Source organism: Equus caballus, chromosome 11, assembly GCF_041296265.1.
Source record: "Equus caballus isolate H_3958 breed thoroughbred chromosome 11, TB-T2T, whole genome shotgun sequence".
Classification (NCBI taxonomy): Eukaryota; Metazoa; Chordata; class Mammalia; order Perissodactyla; family Equidae; genus Equus; species Equus caballus.
In genome coordinates this window covers 51703251-51717945 of record NC_091694.1, presented here as the reverse complement: position 1 = coordinate 51717945, position 14695 = coordinate 51703251, and the positions used below count along the sequence as shown (strand labels likewise).

Here is a 14695-nt window from a genome sequence, read left to right as displayed (position 1 = left end):
AGGACAAGATCACGTTCTTGTGGGTGTGGGTGGGGTTTCCTCTGAAAGGAATGGATGTTCGCATGATCCGTCATGCTGGGGCCCAACATAGGGACTTGCAAGGAGCCTTAGACTCTCCGAGGGGAAAACTGCTTATTGTTCTTGAAGGCTTGAGGATTGAAAAGCCTGGAAGGGAGGGTTTCTCCAGGATACTCTCATTGTGGGAGGTTAAATTGAATTCTACAATGAGGGACACATCAAGGGCCACAGGAAGGCACCAGAAGGGGGTAGAGTTGCCAGATAAAATGCTGGATGCCCAGTTAAATTTGAATTTCGGATAAACAACAAATGATATTTATTAGCATAAGTATGTCCCAAATATTCTATGTTTCCTAATATTGCACAGGACATACTTACACTAAAAGTTTATTTGTTGTTTATCTGAAATTCAAATTTAACTGGGGGTCCTGTATTTTTACTTGCTAAATCTGGCAACCCTAAGAAGGGAAACTCTGTGAAGACCCTCCATACCATCCTTTCTGTTACCTCCAAGTTTTTGGCATTAAATAATAAATAAGTCTGGCTCAGCCTTGCTGGGGACACTTGAGGAAAGGGTCGTGCTATGCTTGGGTGAAGCCATTCTGACGGGAGGGGTAGCGGTTGCCAGAGGACTCAGGCTGTAGACTGAGGAGGGATGCTTGGGGAGACGTGAGTAAGGGAGTGAACCAGAAGCACAGGGCTGAAGAGGGGGAGGTGGGGATCTGGGCAGATTTGTAGCTCTTCTGAGCATTTCTCCCAGAGTCCTAGAAAACTTGTAGAGAGAACCTGGTGTGTGGTCAAGGAGGCTGGGTCCTTGGGCTATCGTGATTTGGACATTAAAGGGCAGCGTGACCTCATAAGCTGGTGAAGTCTGGGACACCTGGGTTACAAGTACCATTTGAGGCATCAAAGTTAGGGACATGTCTATGCAAAGACATCCTTTTACCTGTGAGTTATCACACAGGGTGTTAACGTGCAACTTTTCCTATTGTCTCTGTTTCAGCTGAGGCCCTCAAGCTGAGAACATAAGCTGTTAGGTGCCCACATACTCTACAGAAAGGCTCCATCTATGCAGAACTCACTAAAGAGTGATCCAAAACCAGTCGGGGGACTCTCAGAGCATCAGCCACTGGAGACTGTGCAAGAGGAGCTGAGGTACCCACCAGGAAACTGGAAAGGGAGGGTTTCCCCAGAGTCATCAGGATGGGGTACAAAGGGCAAGATTTTTCCCATCCTCAAGCTAAGAGAAATGAACTTTCAAGTGCTTAGAGAGCCTGGCCTGTGTGCCTGGGGTGGCCTCATCCTGGAGCCTGCCACACCTGGAAAATAAAGGTGGAGCAGCTCTGGGCAGCTGCCTGGGAACAGGCTGCACTGGTATTGTGTGACAGGACACGGATGAGTGGACTTTCCCATGGGCTCTGTGCACCCATGGAAGGTGGCCAGGCTTAAATTCTCTTGAAAAGGGACTCCATGATGAACCTAAAAAGAATTGTGCTGAGTGAAAGAAGTCTGACAAAAAAAGCACATACTGTATGATGCCATTCATATAAAATTCTAGAAAACACAAACTTATCTATAGTACTGGAAAGCAGATCAGTTTGCCTAGGGGTGGGGGAGGGACAGGAGAGAGGAGTCACTAGGGGCCAGGAGGAAATTTTGGGGAGTGACGGAATGTTCATTATCTTGATTCTGGTTCATTGGGCCTCTCCAAAAGTCAAAGCTTATCAAGGAGTACACTTTAAATATGCACAGTTGATTGTGTGCCAACTATATCTCAATAAAGTGATTTAACCAAAAAAGGATTCCATGTGAAAGGGCCTTCTGCCAGGAGCCAGGCTACCCCAGCGGAAGGAGGTTGGATGCAGAAGCTGGTGGAGACGAACGCTATGTCCTAAGTGCTTAGCCAGGTAGTACATTACCGGGTCCAGAAAGCGGTGCTGTGGGATGTCCCCAGTGGAAGACCCTGTGGGGAATTCCTAAAAGAAGCCCTTGTCACCAAGAGATGGCATTTGACCACCTGCCTCTCACAGAGGGCACGAAAGCCAAGTAAGACTTTTTCCACCTCTTATCCCCTAATCCCCGCCCCCAACTCTAATTCCACAAGAGCCCGAGGGAATACCGTGGGTGTGGAAGGCGGAAGAGGGAAATCAGGAGGAAGCCAGCCATGACCCCCTTCCCTGTCACAAATTTCCCATCCTGGGGCAGGAGAGAAGCTTTCAAATGGTTGAGAGATTGGAGATTTGATACTAGTGTTGATTTCGCTTTTTAAGTCTCTAATGATGAAATTGTTTGTTAATTCCTGAAAGACTGTGGTGTACAAAAAATAAAGTTGTTTTCTGTTTCGCGTACCAACAAGTCCAGCTCACTCAATAACCAGTTACATTTTATTGTGCAATCTATCTACCAGGTCTGTTCTACCTACAGAGGATCAGACGATCTGCTGATTATTCTTAATTACCTTCATGAGAAATGAAGAAAAACAGAGCATACGTGGAGATCTTGCCAGCTAAAGGGGTTTTGAAAGAAAACAACAAAGACCTTTTCAGAGGCAATACAGTGAAGTGGTTAAGAGCATGGACTCTGAAGCCAGACTCCCTGGATTTGAATCCTGTTTGTACGACCTCAGGCAAGTTGCACAATCTCTGGGTGCCTTGGTTCCCTCATTTGTGAAACGGGGATGTTGGTAACAGTCAGTTTAGGCTAAGTTGTGTGGCAGTAACTGCTCCAAAAACTCGGTGGCTTACAGCAACAAGGATTTATTTCTTGCTCATATCACATGTCCATTACAAGTTGGCTTTGGCTCTTCTCCCTGGGACCAGACTGAAGGAGTAGCCCTTCTCTGGAACACTGCTGGTGTTAGGGTAGCAGGGAAAGAGGGGTTGATGGTGGATCCATGCAATGGCTCTTACAGTTTGTTCTTCAAAATGACATACATCTCTTCTGTTTATATTTTCTTGGCTAAGCTCGATGTCAGCATGGTAGGGGAGATATAATTCTCTCATAAGGAGGGGCAGAGGATATTTGGGACAATAATACAGTCTACTGCAACACCTACCTGTGTAAAGTGCTTCAAATAGTGCTTGATGAAGTCACGTAAGGAGTGTTTTATATATAAGGAGTGTTTTTAATGCTTCCTTTTCCTCTTAAATTTTTTGGTAGTTTTCCTAAGGAGGCCAGTTGCTCTCAGACTCTGATTGAGAAACAGTCCCTACATCAACTGCCCAATTCAGCAAGAGCCACCAAAACACCAGACAGGAACCCTAACTAGGAGGTTGCTGGAACCGAGGGCCCAACTCCTGGTTTGGGGGTCTAACTGAAACATTCTCATGAAGAGGAATAAATAAAGCTATGTGTTGCTGGGCCGTTCTTTGAAAGTCTCTCCCTGAAAGACAGGCGTCAAGGTACTAGGCGATCATTTCTCAGCTATTTCAGGATGAGTAGGATGCTGCAGTGTTATTCTTGTCTCGAGGCAGACTGCAGTAGCCTCACTGCTGTTAAGTACTTAGACCACGGAGGGAGCAGGCCGGGCTCTGGGCCAGCCGTGCTGTTTCCTCTTAGTGCTGGGATCAGCATTATCTGGACCCAGTCACTGGGCAACAATTTTCCCTGAAGCACCGTGGGGACGCAGACTGCCCCGCTGGAGAGTCTGGCACAGAAGGTCTTCCCTGGTGTGTGTTTGATTTGGGCTTTCAGCTGAGCAGTCAGTGTCTGCGGCTGGAGGTTATCACAGAATCATAGGGAGGGGGATTTTTCACTGTCCTTGAGTCTCCAGGCCAATGCGGCCACTGGGCGGGGGCCGTTCTTGAGTCTCTAAGGCTCTTCTCGGCCCTTCACAGCATTTCAAAGCCCTCTCATCTAGAGGGTGCAAGAGACCAAAACTCTGACTATTACAAGTGGGGAACCGAGGCAGACGAGCTGCAGAGAAGGATTCGGAAGCTGGGATCACAGTTCAGTTCTTATCAGGACAGCTTCAATTTTATTTTCTTTCTTCAAATGGCTTAAAAACCATTCCATCAAGTGCCATACAGCCACTCTCTCTTTCTTCTTATCGATTTTGTTCTTATTAGCTCAATTCAAAATGACAAACATGTATATACTATTTTCTGACTAGTAAGACAGGCACTGACCAAGGGCTCTGAACCATACAGATGAGGCTCCTTGTCCTGTCATTCATGAGTGTAAGTTCACAAGTGTCTACGCTGTAAGGCTAAATGAGAGAAGGCTGCAGCAGAGCTCCGGAGCACTAGGCGTTGGAGCTGTAGGCAAGTGATGAGGGCTTCCTGCAGGAAGTGGCATTTGAGCTGGGCTTTGAAGGTTGATGTTCCCCAAAGAGATCTATTCATGTCCTAACCCCCGATACCTGTGACTATGACCTTATTTGGAGATCAGGTCCTTGCAGATGTGATCAAGTTAAGATGTGGAGTCACACTGAATTAGAGTGAGCTCCTGTCCTGTGACTGGCGTCCTGAGAAGAAGAGGGAAATTTGGGCACAGTCACAGATGCAGGGAGAACATCATGTGACAACACAAGCAGACATTGGAGTGATATGTCTACAAGCCACGGAATGCGAATGATTACTGGAAGCCACTAGAGGCTAAAAAGAGGCTAGGAAGGATCCTCCCCTAGAGCCTTCAGAGAGAGCATGGCCCTCTTGACACCCTGATTTCAGGTACATAGCCTCCAGAACCATGAGAGAACTTTCCATCAGTTCAAGCCACCCAGTTTGCGATCATTTATTATGACAGCCCTGGGAAACCAATACAGATGGGTAGGATTTTGAGATGGAGGAAAGGACTATGTGTAGACAGAGCTACTATGAGTGAATGTAACAACTTTTGAAAGCACATGATGTCATGGGGAATAATTAGTAATTTGATGTGGCTGGAACAAAGGAGGTGGAGAAGGAGTCAAGTGCAGCGGTGGATGATGGAAGTACAGGCTGAGGCCTTGAGTGCAAGACTGAGGAGTTTGGCCTTTCTCTTGCATGAGATGGCAAGCCATTAGCATTTTTGATCAGAGTCTGAACTGTGCTCACGATAAATTCCTTTCATTGGTCAGGGTAAGAAATTGCTTTGCCAGTGTGGCTTTGTGTTTCTTGTTGTCCTTCTCACTGGTTTTGGCCCCAGTAATGTTAGATGGTGCTGAGCTTAGTGCCACAGTATGGATGACTCAAAGGTAAGGACAGGGTCTAATTTGTCTTGGCATCCTCAGCACGTAGAACAGGCCACATGTTGTCTTATTCAGGATTTTAGCTGTCAGTAATAGAAACAATTTTACTTAAGCAACCAGGGAATTCATGGGCTCACAAAATGGTGGGGGGGGGGCGGGAACAAGAGGGTGTATTAGTTTCCTAGGGCTGCTGTGATATTGTGATTTATAATAAGAAATATATATTTGATCATCATCCCAGTTCCTGGCACAGAGCTTCTAAAACCCTTGGAATTTCCTAAGTGATGAGAGGCACAGAGATGTCTTTTGTTATGTCAATGAGGTGACTTTTGCAAAGCCCCTAGGTCACCTAAGGATGAGGGCTGGTTGCCAGGGGAACCAACCGCGTAATTAGAGGGTTGGAACTTTAATCCCACCCCCCATCCCTTCACCCCTGACCTCCAGGGAGGGGAGAGGGGCTAGAGATTGAGTTCAATCACCGATGGCCAATGATTTAATCAATCATGCCTATGTAATAAAGTTTCCATAAAAACCCAAAAGGACAGGGTTTGGAGAGCTTCCAGGTTGGTGGACACATGGAGGTGCTGGGAGAGTGGTCTGCCCGGAGAGGGCATGGAAGCTCTGAGCCTTTTCCCCATACTTTGCTCTATGCATCTCTTCCATCTGACTGTTCGTGAGTTATGTCCTTTCATAATAAAGCAGTAAACTAGCAAGTAAAATGTTCCTCTGAGTTCTGCAAGCTGCTCTAGCAAATTAATCGAACCCAAGGAAGGGGTCGGTGGAACCGCTGATCTATCGCCAGTCAGTGAGAAGCACACGTGGCAACCTGGACTGGCTATTGACATCTGAATTTGGGGGAGAGGGGACAGTCCTCAGATAAGGACTGAGTCCTTAACCCGTGGGATCTGACTCTATCCCCAGGTAGGTAGTGTCAGAATTGAGTGGAAATGTAAGATACCCAGCTGGTGTTAGAGAATTGCTTGGTGTGGAGAAAACACCACACATCCTGTGTCAGAAGTATTGTGAGTTTGGTAGCAGTGTGAGAATAAAAGAGGAACACAGGAGTGGTACAGGTTTCCTTCTCAGCTGCCCTAACTAATTACCACAAACTGGGTGACATAAAAGAACAGAAACATTCTCTCACAGTTCTGGAGTTTGGAAGTCTGACGTCAAGATGTCAGCAAGGTTAGTTCCTTCTGCAGGCTCTCTCTCTCTCTATGGACGCTCTAGAGGAGATGCCTTTCTCAGCTTCTGGTGTTGCTGCCAATACTTGGCATTCCTTGGCTTGTACACATCACTCCAGTCTCTACCTCCCTTGTCACGTGGCATTCTCCCTATGTGTCTGTCTCTATGTGTCTTCTCCTCTTCCTGTAAGGACCAGCGTCTTCTCAGAAGGACACTCGTGTGCCCTCACCTTAACTTGATTACATCTGCGAAGACCCTACATCCAAATAAAGTCACATCCACAGGTATCAGGAGTTAGGATTTCAACATATCTTTTTGGAGGACATAATTCAACCCACAACAGAGGGATGGCTAGCTTCAGGTATGGCTGCCTTCGGGGGCTCAAGCAATATCACCAGGGCTCTGTCTCTTTACTGTTCAGATCGGCTATCTGCCTGATGGTCCCTTAGCAGCCCAAAGATGTAAGTATGTGGGGATGCTACCTGTGGGGTTGGGCAGCGATGTGGCAGTAAACAGCTCTTATGTTTCATGCTCATGACTGCTAAGAGGGATAGTAAGCCAAGATAGATGAGAACAAGGAGTGACAGGTGAGGAAGGGCAAATTAGAGACAAATTAAAGATAGTTTGGATAAGGAGCAGAGATGGGGAAGGGGGCAGTGCCAGTGGGGTGGAGCTATCATGGGCCCTGGACACCCTGTTTGGGACAATTCTCTTTAAAGGGTCCAGAACAGGTACCTAACACAAGGCTTGAGGAAAAGCACTCTTTTTATGTAGAGCTTGGTGTCTCCTTCCTGGATACGTAGGGCGGAATCTGTTGTTTTCCCTGTTAAACTTCCTTTCCCCATTCCTTTGGTAACCACACTGTCATTTTCATTTGGGATAATCCGCATCTCCAGCTCCAGCTCCTGGGGTTTCCTGAAATCCAGGACTGGGCAATGAGGACAGTCCATCCTCTTGGCCACTGTGAGTGGCTTAGGGAAAGGCCTCCTGTGTGTCTAGCGAGTCTTAATCCCTAGACTTTTTCTGGAACTACTGGGAAAGAGAAGCGCTCTTTTCCGCGGGGGTTGCTAAACTGGTAGAATGTTAAGTATGAGGCTGCCAGGGACCATCTGTGCCACCACCTGGGAAAGCCTGTCACGGAAAGAAACCAAGACAGCAGAAAACAGAGCCGAGAAGTGGAAAGAACCTGAGGCTTGGCAACACGGTTCCAACAATGTATCTGGCCGGGCGAGACCGAGGAAACTGAACCAGTAGTTTACAAAGGTTCATGAGTGTAGTGTTATTGCTGCTGACCTGTGACAACAAGGAAGTGAGGCTGGGCCCCGTTCACCCCTTTATCCACTTGTTTGTCCAACAAATATTTATTAAGGATCTGCCAAGAGCCGGGTTCTTTGTTGGTTTTGATAATGAGTTTAAAATAAGTAAATAAGACATGAACCCGGACCTCAAGGAGGCCCTGGTCTATGAGGAATGCTAAAGACGTTTTCAAATTATAATGGTTTTTTTTTTTTTAACAGAAAAGGTTACGTTTGATGAGAGGCCCAGATAAGATGCTGTGGAAATTCAGGAGAGAGATTATTTCCACCAGAGAGATTGATATTCTTGGCTGTCTTTGGGAGGCAAGCAGGATGTGGACATACATGGATGAGGGGAAGGACATTCCAGGAGGAGGAACTGTGGGGACAAAATCAAAATCATGGAGTGTCAAGGGGTTAGGCCAACAGTTGAATTTGGTTGGAGCATAAGAAATGTGAGGGAAGAAGAGGAGAGCTTGGAAAGGTGAGTTCAGAGACAGATCTTAGAAGGCCAGTGGGGGCCGACTAAAGAGATTAGTGTGTATTCTGTTGACAATGACTCTTTTTTTTTTAAAGCAGGAGCCCCACACAGTTTCTCCATGAAAACAAACTGAGTAGGGTAGAGCGTGGTTGGAAGGACAGGAGACTAATGAAAGGATCAGTTTTCCAGGTAAGAAGTTATAAGGTCCCAAGTAGGGTAATATTCTGGTTATTTATTGCTGCACTTACAAATCACTCCAAAATGTAATGGCTTAAAATGACAACAATTTCATTATATCTTACAACCGTGAAGATGAGGAATTCAGGCTCAGCTACAATTGTGTAGGATGGATCCAGGACTCAGCTGAATGATTCTTCTGTTCCACGTAACACCACCTGGAGTCACTTAATGGTATTCAGCTGGTAGGCTTGGAGGGTCTGGAGGGTCCAAGATAGCTTCACTCTTATATCTGGCCCCTTAGCAGAAGGCCGGTCTCTGTTGGGCTGTTCTCCCTCTTCATGCAGTCCCAGGGCCTGTTCGGCAGCCCGGGGCTTTAAGAGTGAAAGTTTCAAGAGGCAAGAAGTGGAAATTGCCAGCCTCTTAAATCCTGGGCCCGCAGACTGACAGAACATCGTTTCTACTGCATTCCACTGGTTCAAGTAATCAAAGAGTCTACTCAGATTCAAGAGCTGGGGACATACACCCCACATCTCAACGGGAGCATTGTGAAAAAAACTTGTGACCATCTTTAATCCACCATAGGTAATAACCATGGGAATGAAAGGATGACAGATTGAAGATAATTATAGAGAGAGATGTCACAGGACATGGCAACTGCTTAGGTTCATCCAGCCGTGAAATATTTATTGAGCACCTACTATGTGTCAGCATCAACGTTATAGACCCCGAGGACCTGGCAGTGAAAAAAAACAGATAAAAATCTCTGCCCCCACAGAGCTCATATGCTAACGGATTACAGAGTGAAAGGCAGTGCCAAGGATTCTAGTGTATGTACCTGGGAGCGTGGTGGTGCCATTTGGAATTCAGGTTTGATAGCATAGGCAAGAAACTAAGTGGTTTCAGCACTTCAGCTGTAATCACAACCACAGCAACAGCCCTCCGACTCCAAGCTGTTGAGGAAATCCAGGATTTCACTTCCAACCATAGGCAATGCCTATGAGATTACAAAAAGAAAGACAGGCACTTTATCAACCTCAGATTTCCTGCCTTCCTTGGGCAGGAAAAGTATGTGGAATCATGCACATCCACAGTTCACTGCCAGTTACAGGACTCCAGGAACAAGGAGGGCTCTAAGGCTGGAATTCACGCTCCGACACATTCAGCTTACTTCCCGCCTGAGTTTTTACTAGACAACCTCTCCGTTGACCCCGATGTTAAAGAAACAGAAGTTTCTGGCATTAGGAAACTGTTTTGGGGCCTTTGGAAATTCAGATTAGTTTTATTTCAAAGTATACTGAAATGCCCAGGATACGTTATTGAGTTAAAAAAAAAAAAAAAAGCAAATTGAAGAGTAGTATAGGGGCCGGCCCAGTGGCGCAGCAGTTAAGTTCGCTTGTTCCACTTTGGCAGCCCGGGGTTCCCCGGTTCGGATCCCAGGTGCAGACATGGCACCTCTAGGCACGCCATGCTGTGGTAGGCATCCCACATATAAAGTAGAGGAAGATGGGCATGGATGTTAGCGCAGGGCCAGTCTTCCTCAGTGAAAAGAGGAGGATTGGCAGCAGATGTTAGCTCAGCGCTAGTCTTCCTCAAAAAAAAAAGAAAAAGAAAAAAGAAGAGTAGTATGTATAATATTTGTGGGAAAAAATTGTGTTCACAGATGCATAGCAAAAGGTATGGAAGGATATTTTATCAATCAGGATAAGTGAAGTTGTGTCCCAGTGGCAAATGACACAAAAATCTGCGTGTATACCACAGTCTAAGTTTACTTGTCATAAGCACTGGTGTGCTGGTTGTGGCTCTGTTGTCTTCGCTCTGGGATCTAACTTTCTGCAACATCACTTATCTCCTGACAGAGAGAAAAGAAAACCATGTGCTGGCTCTTAAAGAGTCTCCTCAGAAGTGACTAGAGTAGTCACAGTTCGTTGGTCAAGCAAGTCTCATGGCTAAGCCTGAACTCAGGGCATATAGTCCCTCCTCAGAGTAGCATGGTGACAATGCGTGGGCAGTAATACAAACATTACCACAGAATCTACTGAACCATTTATAGCCATTATTCCCAGGCTTGGGGTAGGGGGAGTGAAGGAGATTTTACCTTTCCCTTTCAACACTTTTTTTTAAAATTTTTTTTTAAAGATTGGCACCTGAGCTAACAACTGTTGGTAATCTTTTTTTTTTTCCTGCTTTTTCTCCCCAAATCCCCCCAGTACATAGTTGTATATTTTAGTTGTGGGTCCTTCTAGTTGTGGCATGTGGGACCCCACTTCAGCATGGCTTGATGAGTGGTGCCATGTCGGTGCCCAGGATCCGAACTGGCGAAACCCTGAGCCACCGAAGCGGAGGGGACAAACTTAACCACTCGGCCAGGGGCCAGCCCCCTCCCTTTATACGCTTCTGTATTATTTTAATGTCTTTCAAAAAGCATGCACTATTTGTGTAATTAAAAATACCTTTTAGACCTTATTTATTTTTAACCTTGTATTATGGAAAAATTCAAACATAGGCAAAAGAAGAGAGAATAGTATGATTACCCTCCATGAACCATTTGTCACCCAGATTCCAACAATTCTTTTTTTTTTTGTCAGGAAGATTGTCCCTGAGCTAACATATGCACCAATCTACCTCTACTTTATGTGGGACTCTGCGGCCGCGTGGCTTGATGAGCAGTGCATAGGTCCGTGCCCGGGATGCAAAACCGTGAAACCCCAGACTACCGAAGCATAGCATGCAAACTTAATGACTTATGTCACTGGGTTGGTCCCCCAACATTTCTTAACTCACAATCTTCTTTCAACAATAACGCTACCCATTCCTCCTAGATTATTTTGAATAAGTCCTAATACCACATTATTTTGTCTTATATATGTCAGTATGTATTCTAGACAGGTATTCTTTTAAAAAAAGAACCACAATATCATTATCACACCTACAAAATTAACAGTCATTCCTTATTATCATCAAATAGCCAATCAGTGTTCAAACTTACCCATTTGTTATATATATGTGTGTGTGTATATATATATATACATACATATATTTATATATATGTGGTGTTCGACATATGTATATTTTACAGTTTGTTTGAATCAGGTTCCAAATAAGCCCATATATTATGTTTGCTGATATGTTTTGTCTCTTGATCTTGATCTACAGATCTTTCTTTTTCCCTTCTTTTTAATTTCCCTGCAATTTATTTTTGAAGAAATAAGGTTGTTTGTCCTATAAAATTTCCCCCAGACTAATTTTTCAGATTGCTCTCCTATGGTGATATTTAACATGTTTCCCTGTCCTCTGTATTTCCAGTAAATTGGTAGTGAGATCTAAAGGCTTGATCAGATTGGGGTTTGATTTTTTTGCAAGAATAGCTCAGAGGTTAGATTATGTACTTCCACCAGGAGACACATGTCAATTTGGTTCTCTTTTTCTGACATTAGCATCCATTGATGATTATTGTCTAGAACCAATATTTTCAGGGGTTGCATAGCGATGATGTTCCAATGCCATCATTCCTTTGTCATTTATTAACTGCAATACTTCTATAAACAGAAAACTTCTGGGGCCGGCCCTGTGGCTGAGTAAAGTTCGCACGCTCTGCTGCGGCGGCCCAGGGTTTCACTGGTTCAAATCCTGGGCTTGGACGTGGCACCGCTCATCAGGCCACGCTGAGGTGGCATCCCACATGCCACAACTGGAAGGACCCATACCTAAAATACACAACTATGTACCAGGGAGCTTTGGGGGAAAAGGAAAAATAAAATCTTTAAAAAAAAAAAAAACCAGAAAACTTCTCCCTCATCAATTCTTTGGCTATCCTGAGGTACAGTTTATATAGGAAAGGTAAGATAAATGCCTATTTTTTTTTTTTTACCACTATTTATCTGTTTCCAAAATCATGACATTGTTCCCTTGCTCTCTTCAAAGTGAACCAATGAATTTGCTTTTTGGTTTTAATCACTAGGAACTCATGTATTTAAACATACTTAATATGTTTCAATTCATTGCCATTATTATCATTATGGTACTCAAGTTGTGCCTCCCATCTTTGGCCAGAGGGAGCTTCTTCAAGTTAGCTCCTGAGTCCTTTTGTCACAAGTTAGTAGTTTTTGATACTTTGTTTCCTTGCTTTCTGTTATGACAAGATATTCCAAACTCATCTTGTCTGTTTCCTGCCTCAGACCTGGACTCAGCCATTTCTCCAAGAAGCCCTGGTTTCATTAACCGGGAATAGCATTTGTAGACAACAATTTGTAGCCACCAAAGGTTGCTCGTTACCCTGGGGGTGCTCATTGTTTCCAGGCCTTTTCAGTGGGCAGAGCTAGGAAAAACTTTTTTCAATGACAAAATTTTATCATTAATTCTTGCTGAAACTTCCAGTTCAAATTCGGTACTACAGAATTTTTACTTAACCTTACCTATCTTACTTGTGTGCCCACTTTCTCCCACACTGAAGATCCTGCTTCTTGGCGATATAACGGAATTACCGATTTGCTTTATGCCACGGTGTACACATAACAGTATCAGAATAACAATACCAACACTACCACCACCAATATGATTACTGAAAATGGTTCAAGGTTTATTTTTTTCGTCTTTCTTTCCTTTTTTTTTTTTTTTTTTGACAGTTCTTTTTGTCCTTAGGATGATCCCACTATGATTATACACTCAAATTTCTATGCTTTAAAGGCGCTCAGAAAAGATTTTCTCTGTGTGGTTATGCCTCAAATTGGATGAAGAGTTAGGTTCATTTTTTTTCATTTACTTTAGATTTTTAGTGACGACCATTTTTGAAAACTGTAATTTTGTATAGTTATGTAAAATATTTACATGGTTCCAAAGTCACATCTACAAAACAAAGTATATTCAGAGAAATCCAGCTTCTGTCCTTGTGTCTCTACCCTATTCCCTCTCTCTCTTTACAGATACTTTTAAAAAAATGTATGCCTTACTTTTTGTGAGAAAAAAAAGGATACATTCTTTCTTACATTCTCTAGATACTTTTCCCCTCCTTGATCTTTTCCTTGGAGATGACTCCAAAGCTGAACTTCCCTTACAACCTGGCAGAAGGGGTTCATACCCAGGGTCCCTGCTCCAGTGTCCAGGCTTCAGAGGCCCTACAAATCACAAACACAATAGTACCCTTATTAAACATCCCACAGTGCCCCCAACGCTAGGCCGCCAGCGCTCAGCATGGCACGGTGCGATGCTGGGCCCTAAACATCCTCTCTCCTCACTAACACCATTCAGACCCCAGGGAAGCACTTGGCCTCCTCTCTTGCCTTGAAGCAATGGTGACTATGCCACGAACGTGTGTGAGCTGTGCTGCTGACAACATTGCAGATGGACACAGCTTAGAGGTACCGGGAGGACATGAGCAAGGAAAGTGCTCAGGTCAGAGCAACGACACATAAAGTGCCTCGTCAAATCCTTTCTCCCAGCACAAATGCAGAAGATTCTTGCATAACAAAATATAGTTACCCAGTGATGCTGCCTGTGCCTGTCTCCCTACCACCTTGCCAAGAGTGTGTTGTAAAACTTGGGGTTTGGGCCAGCCTGATGGGTTAGAAATAGTATCTGTGTAGTTTTAATGGTTATTGTTCTTATTACAAGTGAGTCTGAGCATTTTTTCATGTGATTAAGGACCGTTTTCATTTCTTTTTCTGTGAATTATTTATTCATATCTCTAGTCCATTTTTCTGTGATGCTACTGGTTATTTTCTTCTCTATTTTTTTTTTTAGGAAGATTTGCCCTGAGCCAACATCTGTTGCCAATTTTCCTCTTTTTGCTTGAGGAAGATTCATTCTGCGCTAACATCTGTGCCGGTCTTCCTCTATTTTTATGTGAGTCACCGCCACAGCATGGCTGACAAGTGCTGTAGGTCCGCATGCACCCAGGATCTGAATGAGTGAACCCAGGCTGCTGAAGCGGAGCCTGAGGAACTTAACCACTATGCCACAGAGTGACCCCTCTTCTCTAATTTTAGAAGCTCCTCACATCCTAGGAATGTGAACCTTTTGTCTGTGAACACCTGCAATCCTTCTCTGTACTTGACTCTGGATTAGATTTGGGGAATTCAACAAAATATAAGGCATCATCCATGCCTCCGAAAGGAGCTTTAAAAATTACATGACATCAAGAGATATAAGTAATTTTATGAAACAATAAGAAAAGAGAGATCTCAAAGGAGTACAGAATTAATTGCCAGGTATAATGACCCCAGAAGTTCAGAGAAAGGGAATTATCAGGCTATGGTGCCCAAAAGGCCTTACCTTACAAGGTGTAGCTGGCTCTAAGCTGGGTCTTGAGGAACAAATTGGAAACATATGAGAGAAAGTTGGAAGGTGGGAATCCAACTGCTAGTGAAGAGA

At 44.4% G+C, this 14695-nt stretch overlaps 1 long non-coding RNA gene across 1 annotated transcript; it reads left to right on the top strand.

Moving 5' to 3' along the window:
* The first annotated feature begins 1841 nt into the window (after window positions 1–1841).
* LOC138916321 (uncharacterized) lies at window positions 1842–13710 on the top strand. The gene is made up of 5 exons (XR_011423500.1): window positions 1842–2064; window positions 2426–2644; window positions 7891–8152; window positions 8248–8338; window positions 13574–13710. It is a non-coding gene; the product is annotated as an uncharacterized lncRNA (long non-coding RNA).
* The last annotated feature ends 985 nt before the right edge of the window (window positions 13711–14695 follow it).